The sequence below is a fragment of the Sus scrofa genome, chromosome 4 (genome assembly GCF_054392235.1).
Source record: "Sus scrofa isolate SSC_HxYL_T2T_F1_AM1 chromosome 4, Sscrofa_HxYL_maternal_Yorkshire_Landrace_v2.0, whole genome shotgun sequence".
NCBI lineage: Eukaryota > Metazoa > Chordata > Mammalia > Artiodactyla > Suidae > Sus > Sus scrofa.
Genome location: NC_139386.1, coordinates 74,942,156 through 74,954,427, shown reverse-complemented (window position 1 = coordinate 74,954,427; position 12,272 = coordinate 74,942,156). Strand labels below are relative to the sequence as shown.

Sequence of the window (12,272 nt, the reverse complement as noted above, 5' to 3'; positions counted from 1 at the left end):
TTACGTTAATAAACAAGTCCTTGTTTATCAATAGTACGTTTATGAATAGTAAATCTTTGTTTATGAATAGTATGTTCTTAACATATGTCATAATCTGTTACAAGCAAATAAAATTTGATTTGATTACCTATAAAAGCATTTTCAGTACTTTGTATTTACAAAATATTTTGCTAACAAAGAATACTTGAAACGCAATTGCAACTTGACTATTTATGTAAGAGTTGGATTGCCAGTTATATTTCTATTTGTCTTTTTTTTTCTTTTCCTCTGACTTGAAGAGAGACTTCTAATAAAAATCCAAAGAAGATTCGAAAGTAATTTATGTTTCTTTCAGGTGTCTTTTAAAATAAAGGTTCTTTTTGATATAGTTTTCACTGTGGATAAATATGTTTTCTAGTTTTTGCTTTGTTTAAAATGATACTCTCTGGCCAAGAATGCTTGCTTTCAATGGATTTTCAAACAACTTTGGCTTCATAGGGCTGCTATTTTAAGATGGTAAGATTTTACATGTATTTCCAGAAATTTTTCTTACATGTAAATTCTTCCAGAATATTTTCTTCCTCGCATATTTGGCAGTGGCAGAATTATTTTGTTTGGCTTTTTTTTTCTTTTAACTTGTCCGCGATGAACTTCAAGTCACGGGCCCTGTGCCCTGAAGGTGCAAAGGACCGAGTGTGTGTGGACCACACATAGACAAGTATCCTTGACTAAAATAACTGTCCTTTTTTTGTCATGGGGTCCAGATAGTTACATAACCTTTCAAGGTGCTGGTTAATCTTCAGTAAGATTTCAGTCTTTTTATTTAAGGGATGATTACATTGAAAAACATATGAAATGCTGAGATAGGGTGGCTCCATTTTAGGCTCCATTTCCACTGAAGGGAACAATCACCTATATCTGAGCACACGTTTAGATAGTGTTAGCAACATGTCTATGCAGGTAAAATGTAAAACAGAAGCTGTAGGTAGTGTACCCAGCGTGTCCCGGCAAGGCCTAGCTCAGCGTTCTTTGCATCTGTGAGTATTGCTTTGTATGGTTACATGAAAACAAAATAAAAGAAAAAAAAACAATACTGTTTTCTAAAACCAGCACACAAAGCTAGTGGTTTGCTCCATGCACCTGCCAGTTTGGGATGCTATTAAAGCCACCCTGGAAATTCTCCTTCCTTTGTGTGATATTTTATGCTTTTCTTCTCTTCAGGGCAGATTGGTTCTGCCTGCACTTTATTCCTGAACCCACGTTCGTTGGAGATGGATTGGCAGACTTAAATGCTCTATCTAGTGCTGCTGCTGCTGACTAATAATACCCCTCCCCCACCGCGCTCCTATCCCATCACACTCGGGCATCTCTCTCCCCCTCCCTCTCTCTCCCCTCTCTCCCTCTCTCTCTCTCTCTCTCTCTCTCCCTCTCCCCCTCTCCATCTCTCTGTCTGTCTGTCTCTGTCTCATACACACAAACACGAGCACACACACTCACAGACACCGGGGTCCCTATTGTCAACAAAGAATGCGTAACAGTGAAGTTCTCAGGGATAATTTTGGTGATGTTTGGCCTTGCATGTTTTGAAAGTATTTCTGAAGAGTATAAATAAATATGCCCTAAACTCTCCCCCTTTTTCTGGGCTGATATTTGGAGCTAAGCTCTCATCCAGAGGGGCAGCCTCAGAACTGTGGTGGCCAGAACGCTTTCAGGGAACAAATATGTGGCTCAATGGCGTCCTCTCTTTTCAATAGTATTAGCACCATATAGATCTAATAAGGGGGTGATAGAAAACATTTTGATGATGGGGCAGTTTCTCTGATCTGCAGAGGAAAGCATCTGAAAGCATCTGATTTGCTCGTGTAGCAATTAATTATTGAAGCAACAGAAAATACAGGCTACTGTGCTTCCCTCCTACAAAGAGGCTTCAGTGTGTGTGTGTGTGTGTGTGTGTGTGTGTGTGTGTGTGTGTGTCTGTTGTCTGTGCTCTTGGGCTTATGTTTATACATACGTGTATATTACTTAGAAGGGAGACTTGACCAGAAATCTTTATTTTGACCTTGAAAATTATTGGGAGATTGTCTATATATGTGTCTCATAGGGTAGTATTTTGATGTGATAGAAACACAGTCCTTTTTTTCTTTTCCCTTTTAATCTGTTCTTCCTCCACGCCGTCTAAATGGGCCTCACAGCCAAACATCACCTTTAGTTTTAATTTCTATTTCTGGCCTGTATTTTATTAGCACCTTTTCTGTTTTACAGTCTACTCACTGCTATGGCACCAGATCTGTTGTGAGCAAACAATACGGTTTTGTTTCACGTTCCCATAAACATTATTCTACTGTGTGGTGCAGTCCCTATATTTTGTACCTTCTTTCATTTGGTTAGGTTGGTGAGGGTGGCTATTTCATGATAATAAGACTTGAGTTCACCTTTTTTTTTTTTCCCCAGAGTCTGGGGCTCTGTAAAGTTTTAAGGTAAAAAGAGAGCACATTCTTAGGTTTTAGTAAAATTCGTTGCTTTGTATTGTGACAATAGTGTTCATATGCCTGACATCCTCATAATAATATTAAGCTCTATTTTTTAGTATGATGTACTTTATACATTTGTATAAATGTCACAGCCTGTAATCACTTCCTTTGTCATCGACGATTAATCTAAAAAAATCGAATAATTCACTGCCCCTTGCCATTTACATATCGTCTGCTGCCATCTGCTCTTCTCAGCAGCAGTAAATGATGGGTAATTAACTCAGTGCCTTTGTCTTTCCCTTGCTGAATGTCTGACACATATAGATTTTCCTCTGTGTGTGTGTGTGTTGTGTGCGCGCGTGCGCGCGGGCGCGTGCATGTGTGTGCAAGGAAGGGGAAGAGGGAGAGAATGAGAGAGGAGAGAGTGAAAAAGAAGGAATGGTCGTGCAAGTATGGAAGTCAGCACAAGATCATTTCAAGAGAAAAAGCCAAACAAAGATATGGGTCTAGAGCAGGGGCCATATCTCATGACCTTAAGCCTTCCCAAGCCAAAAGAGAGACCTGCCAGTGCAATGGATGCCTCGCACAAGCAGGAAGCGATTTTCTAAAGCCTCAGTGGTCAAGGTCAAGATGCAAAATCAAGTCAGGGTTCCATAAGCTATTCCTGTCTACCAGAATGCAAGAGATCATGTAAACGAGACTGAATGGAGGGTACCCACAACCCACATGACTTCTGAACCAGTAGCCAAAATCTGTGCTTTGAGAAATGATTACAGAAAGGAAATCTCAGCTGATCCCGATGCTACATATTTTTAGAAGTAGAAAGTATCTAGGAAAACCTACAAGGGCTTATGAGATTGGGAAATATACAGATATGCTTTTTTTTTTTTTCTTTTTAGCTGCACCCGAGGCGTGCAGAAGTTCCTGAGCCGGGGTTTGAACCCACACCACAGCAGCAATCAGAGCCACAGCAGTAACAATGCCATAGGATCCCTAACCTGCTAGGCCATTGGGGGAACTCCTAGATATGCTTACTTGAAAGGAAAACAATATCAGTGCCCTCGATTTTCCCAAAATTTCTGTTATTCGGTTCTTCCTGGTACAGCCCAAGAATGCTTTAGAAAGGAATCTTATGCTATTATGAAGACTTTATGTATAATATAATTCTAACTATTCTTGTTTGAACAATATCATATAATATGTGAAAATTATTTGAAAGGTGTCTAAGTTTGATAACATTAAAAGAAATATGATTAAAAAATAAACATTTAAGGAATGTCAGAATCTGGCTTGCTCAACATGGTTTTTTATGCCAATAAAATCAGCCTATAAGCTAAGAACCAGAAATTTGCTGTAATTATTTTTGCTTGGAATTAGTAAAGCTTGCTTCAATTAGAGATGATATGTAGGTATCCCCTGCTTTCCCAAAGTTTGCTTTTACGAAAGACCTTCCTTCGTACCTGTTTTTGCTAACTGAAATAAATCAAAGAAATTGGAAGATGACTTTTGCTTTTATGAAAGAAAGCAAAAAGCAAAAAATTCAGCTTAGCATTGTTTATTTTGCAGGCGCTGTTATAGAGGCAGCTCGCACCCTGAGCAACAGCAGAGTGGCCCCGCCAAGCTCTTTCCCCAGGAACCACGGTCAGCATCTCAGCATCCAGCCACCATAGCTTGGAGCCCTGTCCGTGAGCATTTGCACTTTCACTCTGTTTTGTGCATCCGTTAACAAGATGTGGCCTGAGGTCATTGCTTCTTTGCTTTACACCATTTCAGTTCATAGGAAGCCTCTGCTTGCATATAGCCAGGGAGACCTGTAATTTTGCTGTCTATAATCTAAACAAACCAAATATAATTCTTGTTCTTTAGGAGTTTGTCATATATATCTTTACAGAGAGATTATTAAATCAGTCAATTAATCAGTACCTAAGCATCAGGTATATGAGATCCTGATCTTTCATTTTTTTTAAGATGGTTGTCCCTCAAGGGGATGGTTGTTTTCAAGGTTTGAATAATCTTTGAGCTCTCCACTGAACAGGAGAGACCATTATAGAGTCCAGAGAAGTTCTTGGAGCCACTTCTGTCTGTGTGATACCTTTATTGTGCCATCCTAGCTCTGTACTTCTGCTTTGCTGTCTGTGCAATGGCTGTGGAAACATTCTCCTGTTTTTCTAAAATAATAATTTAATGAAGGAAATTGGTGTTATAAATTTATATGCATAGGAAGCAAACTGCATTCTTAATGCCATTATAATGCATGTGGTAGTGCTTTTTTTTTTCTGGTTCTCCAGTAGGACTATTAATATTTTTACGAGTCATGAATGCTTAAATACACTTATCTATTGGCTTAGTTTTGGTACTTGTGTTTAATCTTTGCCTTAGCATCTATCACCACTGGCCCTCTGAAGGTTAAATAATTTGTCCATAATTATAAAGCAACTGGACATCACTGGAAGGCCGTTGAATTGTTGAATTACATTTTCTCTATTAGCTTCAAATGACTTGCAAAGACAACTTAATACATACATTATGTGATAAAATGGCTAAAAAAATACGTAAGTATTTGACTTAGTAAGTCACTTAAATACAAGAAAGAAATGTTATAAATATATAAAAATGGACTCTGTATCTCAGAGCTATTGTGTTAACTGTGTGAAGTAATGCACTTTATGAAACTATTTAAATTGCATAAAATTTTTATGACTTACAGGTAAATTTGTCAGCATCTAATTGAGTAAGAGATTCTTGAAAGCTTTCACTGCAATTGTTAATTCAGCATCATTGTTCTCTCAGGCTGTTACGTGACCCAACAGGCTGGGAGAACAATATTGCTGAATATAATTGGCATATGTCAGCAAAATATAATTAGTAACAAGCTTCTTTCTGAAATGCTCTTTTTGTTGGTTTAAAAAAGTTGATTTCCTCTTGAATTAAATTACAGCTTGGACCTCTCTCTCGTTTGATTTTGATAGATCTTTAAAAAAGCACAAATAAATTTTGATTCAAGAAGTATGAATTTGATTTCCTGGGCCGTGCACACACTGTGAAGGCTTGCCTTTCCTTCAGTGGGTTTTCAGTTTAATTTTGGGTGTGAGCGCTTTGTATAGGAAGTATGGGACAGTGTATTCTTGAAGGTTATCATGAATGCCCATCCTGTCAATTTCCGTCCCAGCCTTGCCTCCCTCCTGCCGCCCCCCACCTGGAGATTTGGAATAAGTGCAATAACAGGTTATTTCTCAGGTTATTGTGGGTGGTAGTTACTGACACCAAAGGTTCAGACTAAAGACAGTGTTTGAATCGGTTATCACTGCATCTCTGTACATTTAACTCCAGCCATATCATGGCCAAGGTTGGTAATGGGGGGGAGGGGGAGTAAGTTACAATTGTCTTTCCTTTAACAGTATAAAAAAGAAGATGGAAATCTTTCACTCTACAGCATTTTTTTTTCCTATAATACATCATTTTTTTTTAATGGGAACAGAAACATATTTGCCAAATTGTTCTTTCTGTGAGAAAAAGAACTTTTCACAATTTCTTCAGAACTCGAGGTTGCAACAAAACAGACTTTTAGTGAAAGGTTGCTTTAGAATCACATCTGGAAATGTGGTCATTTCACCTAAGCATGTTGTGTCTTTGTAGTTATACCCAGCCATCTGAGCAAAGGTCCAACCTGACCCAACCCACAGCATCAGTGGGATGAACCTGGAGGAGTAAGGAAAATGAGGGGACCAGGGCTTAGCCATTCACACTGGCCTGCACCCATGCTGGTGCCCTGCGAGGGCAACACACCAGAGAGATCAGAGCTCTTGGTCATCCTCATTGCCAAGGTCTTTCACATCTTTAACCTAATCCAATGTCATACTCTGATCCTCCCTCAGTTGCTCTCTCACCCTGGATTGGAGGCTCCTGGATACCATTCCTGTCTTTGAAGCAGACAGCTCCTTTTCTCCCTGGTCCTCTGTTTTGGCCCCAGGCCCTGTGTTCCTGGGAGTCTGTCTTTCATTCTTCCGTGCTCCACACAAACCCCGACCGCCTGGCATTTATGTTGTAGTGTTATAGATCTCACCATCCTTTATGCACAGGGATCATTCTAAACCCAGAAAAGCTCTGCATGTAAAATAAATTTGGGGCATGGAGGTGACAAGGTAGGAAATCTGTCTGTCTCTTTCCATGCACATAATCCATTTCAAGGCTGATGGGCAACTACATTCGATTCAGATTCTTGGCCCTTTTAAAAAGCTATTCAGTGGAATACAACCTGTTAGGCAGAATTAGTTCAGCTTAGATAAAGGCCTGGAAAGCCATGAAAATAATCATATTTATAGACGTATCATGGTGATCCTTTTGCAACATATACAAATATCAGATCACTATGTAGTACACCTGAAACTGAAATAACATTGGATGTTATATTAGCAAAATTTAAAAAAAATTTAAAAATCACAGTTGTTCAGAGGAGACTTAGAGGCAAAGGCTACCAACAAATTCTGTTTTTTCTTGGATACTTACCCATAAGAAATAGTATAGACAGAGGCCAGATCAGCTCATCACAAATAAGCTGGCTGTCACAGAGGGCTGGAATGTAGTGGCAAGCCCTGGGTAGGACAAGTGGTAATGAAGGCTAGGCCATGAGAAAGTTTGATAGGTGTCAACCAAACTTGCAAAACAGATGAATCAGAAGGATGACCATTTGGTATTACCAAAAAATTATATGCTTTGTTTTGAGGGTTTTCAGCATTTTCAATTGAAAAAAAAATATTAGTTCCTCCTGTTCATGATCGTATGATGTAAAATTCTTCAGGGTAGTAGAATCTAAGTCATCTTTCAGGGCACAGGTTGATAGAATGGGAAGAGAGCTGAATTGCAGGCAAGAGGGATGATGCCAGAGCAGAGCATGAAATCCTAACAGGACTTGGGTGCTCATCTGTAAGAGAGCAGTGATGTCAAGGTGGCTTCAGCATCAAGAGAAGTCAATGGTGGACATTTCCTTCAGGAATCAGAGAACCTTCATGGTGAGCTGGGCACAGAGGTTGAATAAGAGTTCACTAAGACCGAAGAGCAGTATCTAGACTTGTGAACATTCCTGGTGAGGGTGGTATGACTGAACTGTAAACCCATCATCTTGTGCTAAACATGGAAAAGAGAGAAGCCCAAGCTCCAAATCTTAGCTGTGTTATCCACATAATCAATAAAATTGCACCTATTATTCTAAAGAGTTGCTGTTTTGCATCCTTTATCTTTGGGCTGTGGAACTTTGGAAACGTGACTAAAACAGAGATAAAACATAATCTCATAGTTTTTAAAAAAGCTTTTTTAGGGAGTTCCCATTGTGGCTCAGTGGAAACAAATCTGACTAGTATCCATGAGGACAGTTTCGATCCCTGGCCTTGATCAGTAGTGGGCTAAGGATCTGGCGTTCCATGAACTATGGTGTAGGCTGCAGATGCAGCTTGGATCCAGCATTGCTGTGGCTGTGGCATAGGCTGACGGCTATAGCTCTGATTCGACCCCTAGCCTGGGAACCCCCCTATGCCATGGGTGCAGCCCTAAAAAGAAAAAAAAAAGTTTTTTTAGAGAAATGAATTGACTTTGAAATAACAAACCAAAGTAAGCTTTCACAGTTGGGAAACAGATTTGGGTTGAGAACAAAGATCTCAGAGGGAAGGCTCATCACACTCCACTCTAAGCAAAGACTAATTTGGGGCACTTCACATAAACGGAGGAGGGTGGAGGAAATTAATTGATTGCTAAAAATTTATGAGACTAAGTCCCTACCTATGAAAGGAAAATCAGAGAGTGGACAGAGGGGTCTACCAAAAGAAAACCAAACCTTTTTGCATTGCAGAAGGTGTCCCTTTGAACAAAATGGAAGATTTTACCTAAGAAAATACAGAATTATTAAATGTTCTTAAAAGTGTATATGGATAATTTCAAAAGCAAACTGGATTGTTTTCATTCTCATTTTGAAAATGACCTGAAATTTTGAGGAAAAAAAATAATAGAGAATGCTTCTCCTTAATTTGTTCAAAGAACTTCAATGTAAAAATAAAAAATAGGGAGTTCCTGTCGTGGCACAGTGGAAACGAATCTGAGTAGGAACCATGAGGTTGTGGTTTCGATCCCTGGCCTTGATCATTGGGTTAAGGATCTGGTGTTGCTGTGGCTGTGGTGTAGGCCGGCAGCAACAGCTCTGATTAGACCCCTAGCCTGGGAACCTCCATATGCCTCAGGTGCAACCCTAAAAAAGAAAGACAAAAAATAAAAAATCAGAACTCTTTCATGCTTAACAGGTCAAATGGTTTATAGCAAATAATATTGGAGGAAATGCTTTTGGAGTCCGAAGTAAATTATTAAAGTAATAAGGGAGCCATTGTGAACATGTTAATTTTGTATAACAGATTAATGTTTTTATAGAGAAATTGAGATAGTCACAAAAAGTAAGCATAGGTTTGCTCAATTAAACTCTTTAAAATAAGCTACAAGGATATATTGTCCATCACAGGGAATTTAGCCAATATTTTACAATAACTGCAAATGGAGTATAACCTTTAAAAATTTGAATCACTATATTGTACACCTTGTAAATTATATAATATTATAAGGAGCTATACTTAAATTTAAAAAACTTTAAAAAGCAAACCATTTAAAATGAAGGTAATTGTGTCTATGTGGATGAATCATGTGCTCACTGTGAGAGTAGAGTCAGAGGTTTTTACATATATTAATTGAATCTGAAATAGCTAACTTGAAAACCCATCTTCATACCCTTACAAATACTATAAATGATTTGCACCGTGATTCTACTCACCCATTTACGTATTAATTACCCATCCAACAAATATGTCTAGTAATCCTTTTCTTCAGGCACCTTGTGGAGTGCTGGAGAAAGAAGAATTAATAAAATACAACACTTGACTTGAGGAATTCACGGTCCCTTGAGAATGCTGGACATGGAAGTCCCTATAAATCCTTTATCCATGCCTGAGGAGCTCACTCAACTTTGTTTCCAGAGATAAACTTTAAGGTGGTTTGGTCCTAACAAAGTGATACATTTTGTTTTAAAAGTCAACGTGTACCCTACTTTTAAGTGGATACCAGAGCTACTTCACCCATGGTGTACAGGGGCAAATTTCTCTGGGCAAGACCTAGGCAGGGGTCCTGAGCAAACCTTGAGGATGGAGGGCTCACTGTTCTTCTGCCAAATTTCATGTGTACTTTGCCCTTCCAGAAGAGCATGGCCCTAGATATAGGTATTTAACACAAGTAAAGCAATGAGTAGTTGCAGAAAAGGAAAAGAAACAAAAGAGAAGAAAAAAGGAGAGAACAGAGGATTAACTGCAGAAAGAATTCCAAAACGCTTCAAAATACTTAAGAGGAAGAGAGCTTTGAGTGTGTATACTGTAGACCCAAGAAGAGAAATCTTTTTTTTTTTTCCTTTTCTTTTTTTGTCTTTTCTAGGGCTGCACCTGCGACATATGGAGGTTCCCAGACTAGGGGTCTAATTGGAGCTGTAGCCGCCAGCCTACGCCACAGCCACAGCAAAGCGGGACCCAGCCACGTCTGCGACCTACACCACAGCTCACGGCAACGCTGGATCCTTAACCCACTGAGCGAGGCCAGGGATCGAACCCGCAACCTTATGGTTCCTAGTCAGATTCGTTAACCACTGAGCCACGACAGGAACTCCCAAGAAGAGAAATCTTGAGAAGATGAATTATTAGGAGAAAATTGAAGACCAACCAGTAAGTAAAGAAAGAAAGAAAGAGAAAGGAAGGAAGGAAGGAAGGAAGGAAGGAAGGAAGGAAGGAAAGAAGGAAAGAAAGAAAGAAAAGAAAGAAAGAAAGAAAGAAAGAAAGAAAGAAAGAAAGAAAGAAAGAAAGAAAGAAAGAAAAGGAAAGAAAAGAAAGAAAGAAAGAGAAAGAAAGAAAGAAAGAAAGAAAGAAAGAAAGAAAGAAAGAAAGAAAGAAAGAAAAAAAGAAAGAAAGAAAAGAAACACAAACCTATTCTTAATTTTTTGAGGGCAGGATGTAGACAAAGATTCTAGCTGTCTGCAGCACTCATTGAAATATATTGTTCAGATCAGGGGCAGCAAAGTCAGGTTCATTTTTGAGCACTGTATTTTAATTGGGACATTGGCAAAGTCCATTGAATAGGGGAGAACAAAAATAAGGAAACTGTTTCTTTCTACTAATTGTTGGAATCCAAGTTAATTTAAGATTTATCGGTTAGGTTAAAGATGGTCCCCAGGTGAAAGACAGAAAAACAAACACCTTTGCCCTTCACCCTTTTTTTTTCTTTATGTGAAGAACGAATTCAATACATCTTATTAAAAGAAATATCAAAATCTGTCTGTGTGAGTTTGTACCCAAGTGCCATCCTGGGGGAATAAGTCCTGTGTAAAGATTTCAGTCCATAGACAGTAGAAGTTTGAAGATCTAGAATTAAAATAGAACAGGAAGGAGTTTTGAGTAATACGAAGATAATTATTTTTCTTTTGAGGTGTTATTTGCTTTGAAAGGTGTGCATGATTTTTGGCTAAGCCATTTAATTTTTAGAATTGTACCATAAGTAAATCGTTAAAGATTTATACAGTTTTCTGGAAGAGTGTTCATCTCAGTGTTACTGACAATAGTGAAAAAATAGAAGTAATCTACATGCCAAATTCTGGAGAATAGATTAAATAAATTATCTGCACAATATAATGTGTAGTAAATAGTTGAGATGGAAGCTATTCACACTATGTTGTTAAGTGACGTTAATCAGATTAAAATTTGTATATTTGTTTACATTATTTTATCCAAAAATATGGAAGGAAGGGATTAAAAGAGTAGTCATGACTCTTTTCTGAGTGGGGCAATTATGGGTTTTTCATTTTCTTATTTTTGCTTATTTTCTAAATTTTCCTTGGTGAACTGGTAGTACCTTTGTAGTAACAAAAATGTGTTTTAAATTTAAAATTATATATATTCTGTATTTAGGATATAAAAATAGACCTATTTGTATTGGGGTAATATATATATTCCCCTTATATATTATATATAAAAAACATCTATGAGCATATACATATGTTCATAGATGTTTTATATATATAATATATATGAGCATAAAGGATATATATTACATAAAGATTTATAGATATACAGGTGGATAGACAGATGAATGGATAGCTAACCAGCTAGATGGATGAAGTGAAGATAGAGTCTCTATTTCTCTCATGCTTCACATGTAATCCATCACCAAATGTGGTCAGTCCTGTGTTCTAACCAAGCTGATCTTTGGTTCTTTAAACACATAATCGTTGGAGTTCCTGTTGTGGCTCGGCGGTTAATGAACCCAACTAGCATCCATGAGGATGCGGGTTCGATCCCTGGACTCGCTCAGTTAAGGATTCGGTGTTGCCATGAGCTATGGTGTAGATCGCAGAGGTGGCTTGGATCCTTAGTTGCTGTGGCCCTGGCGTAGGCCAACAGCTATAGCTCCAATTCGACTCCTAAGCCTGGGAACCTCCATATGCCGCAGGTGTGGCACTAAAAAGATGAAAAGACAAAAAAAAAAAAAAAAAATCATGCTTATTCTTATTTTAAGATCCCTTGAGCTAATACTTCTGCCTTAAAAAATTTCCAACATCTGCATGATTAGTCCATTCTCATCTTTCGGGACTTGGTCCCAATGTCACCTCCAAAAAGAGGACGTCTCTGACCACCATCTTTCAAGTGGGTTTCTCTGGTTTCTATCTTATTTCATTGACTATTTTCCTTATCACTTGATATAGTTCCCTGGCTTTTTCATTTGTATGCTTGATAAATGCCTGTCTGCTCTAGAATA

The 12,272-nt window shown here is 38.3% G+C and overlaps 1 long non-coding RNA gene across 10 annotated transcripts in view; it reads left to right on the top strand.

The window, feature by feature from the left end:
* Positions 1 to 12,272, top strand: part of LOC146403865 (uncharacterized) — a 391,328-nt gene that overhangs the window by 58,800 nt on the left and 320,256 nt on the right. For 4 of the 10 annotated variants that reach the window (XR_014843736.1, XR_014843732.1, XR_014843734.1 and 1 more), the window contains exon 2: positions 4,017 to 4,135. This is a non-coding gene — a long non-coding RNA (uncharacterized LOC146403865). Of the gene's footprint in view, positions 1 to 4,016; positions 8,336 to 8,543; positions 8,714 to 10,101; positions 10,396 to 12,272 lie in introns of those variants that run through there. The other 6 variants (XR_014843741.1, XR_014843735.1, XR_014843740.1 and 3 more) reach the window with 4 other exon arrangements.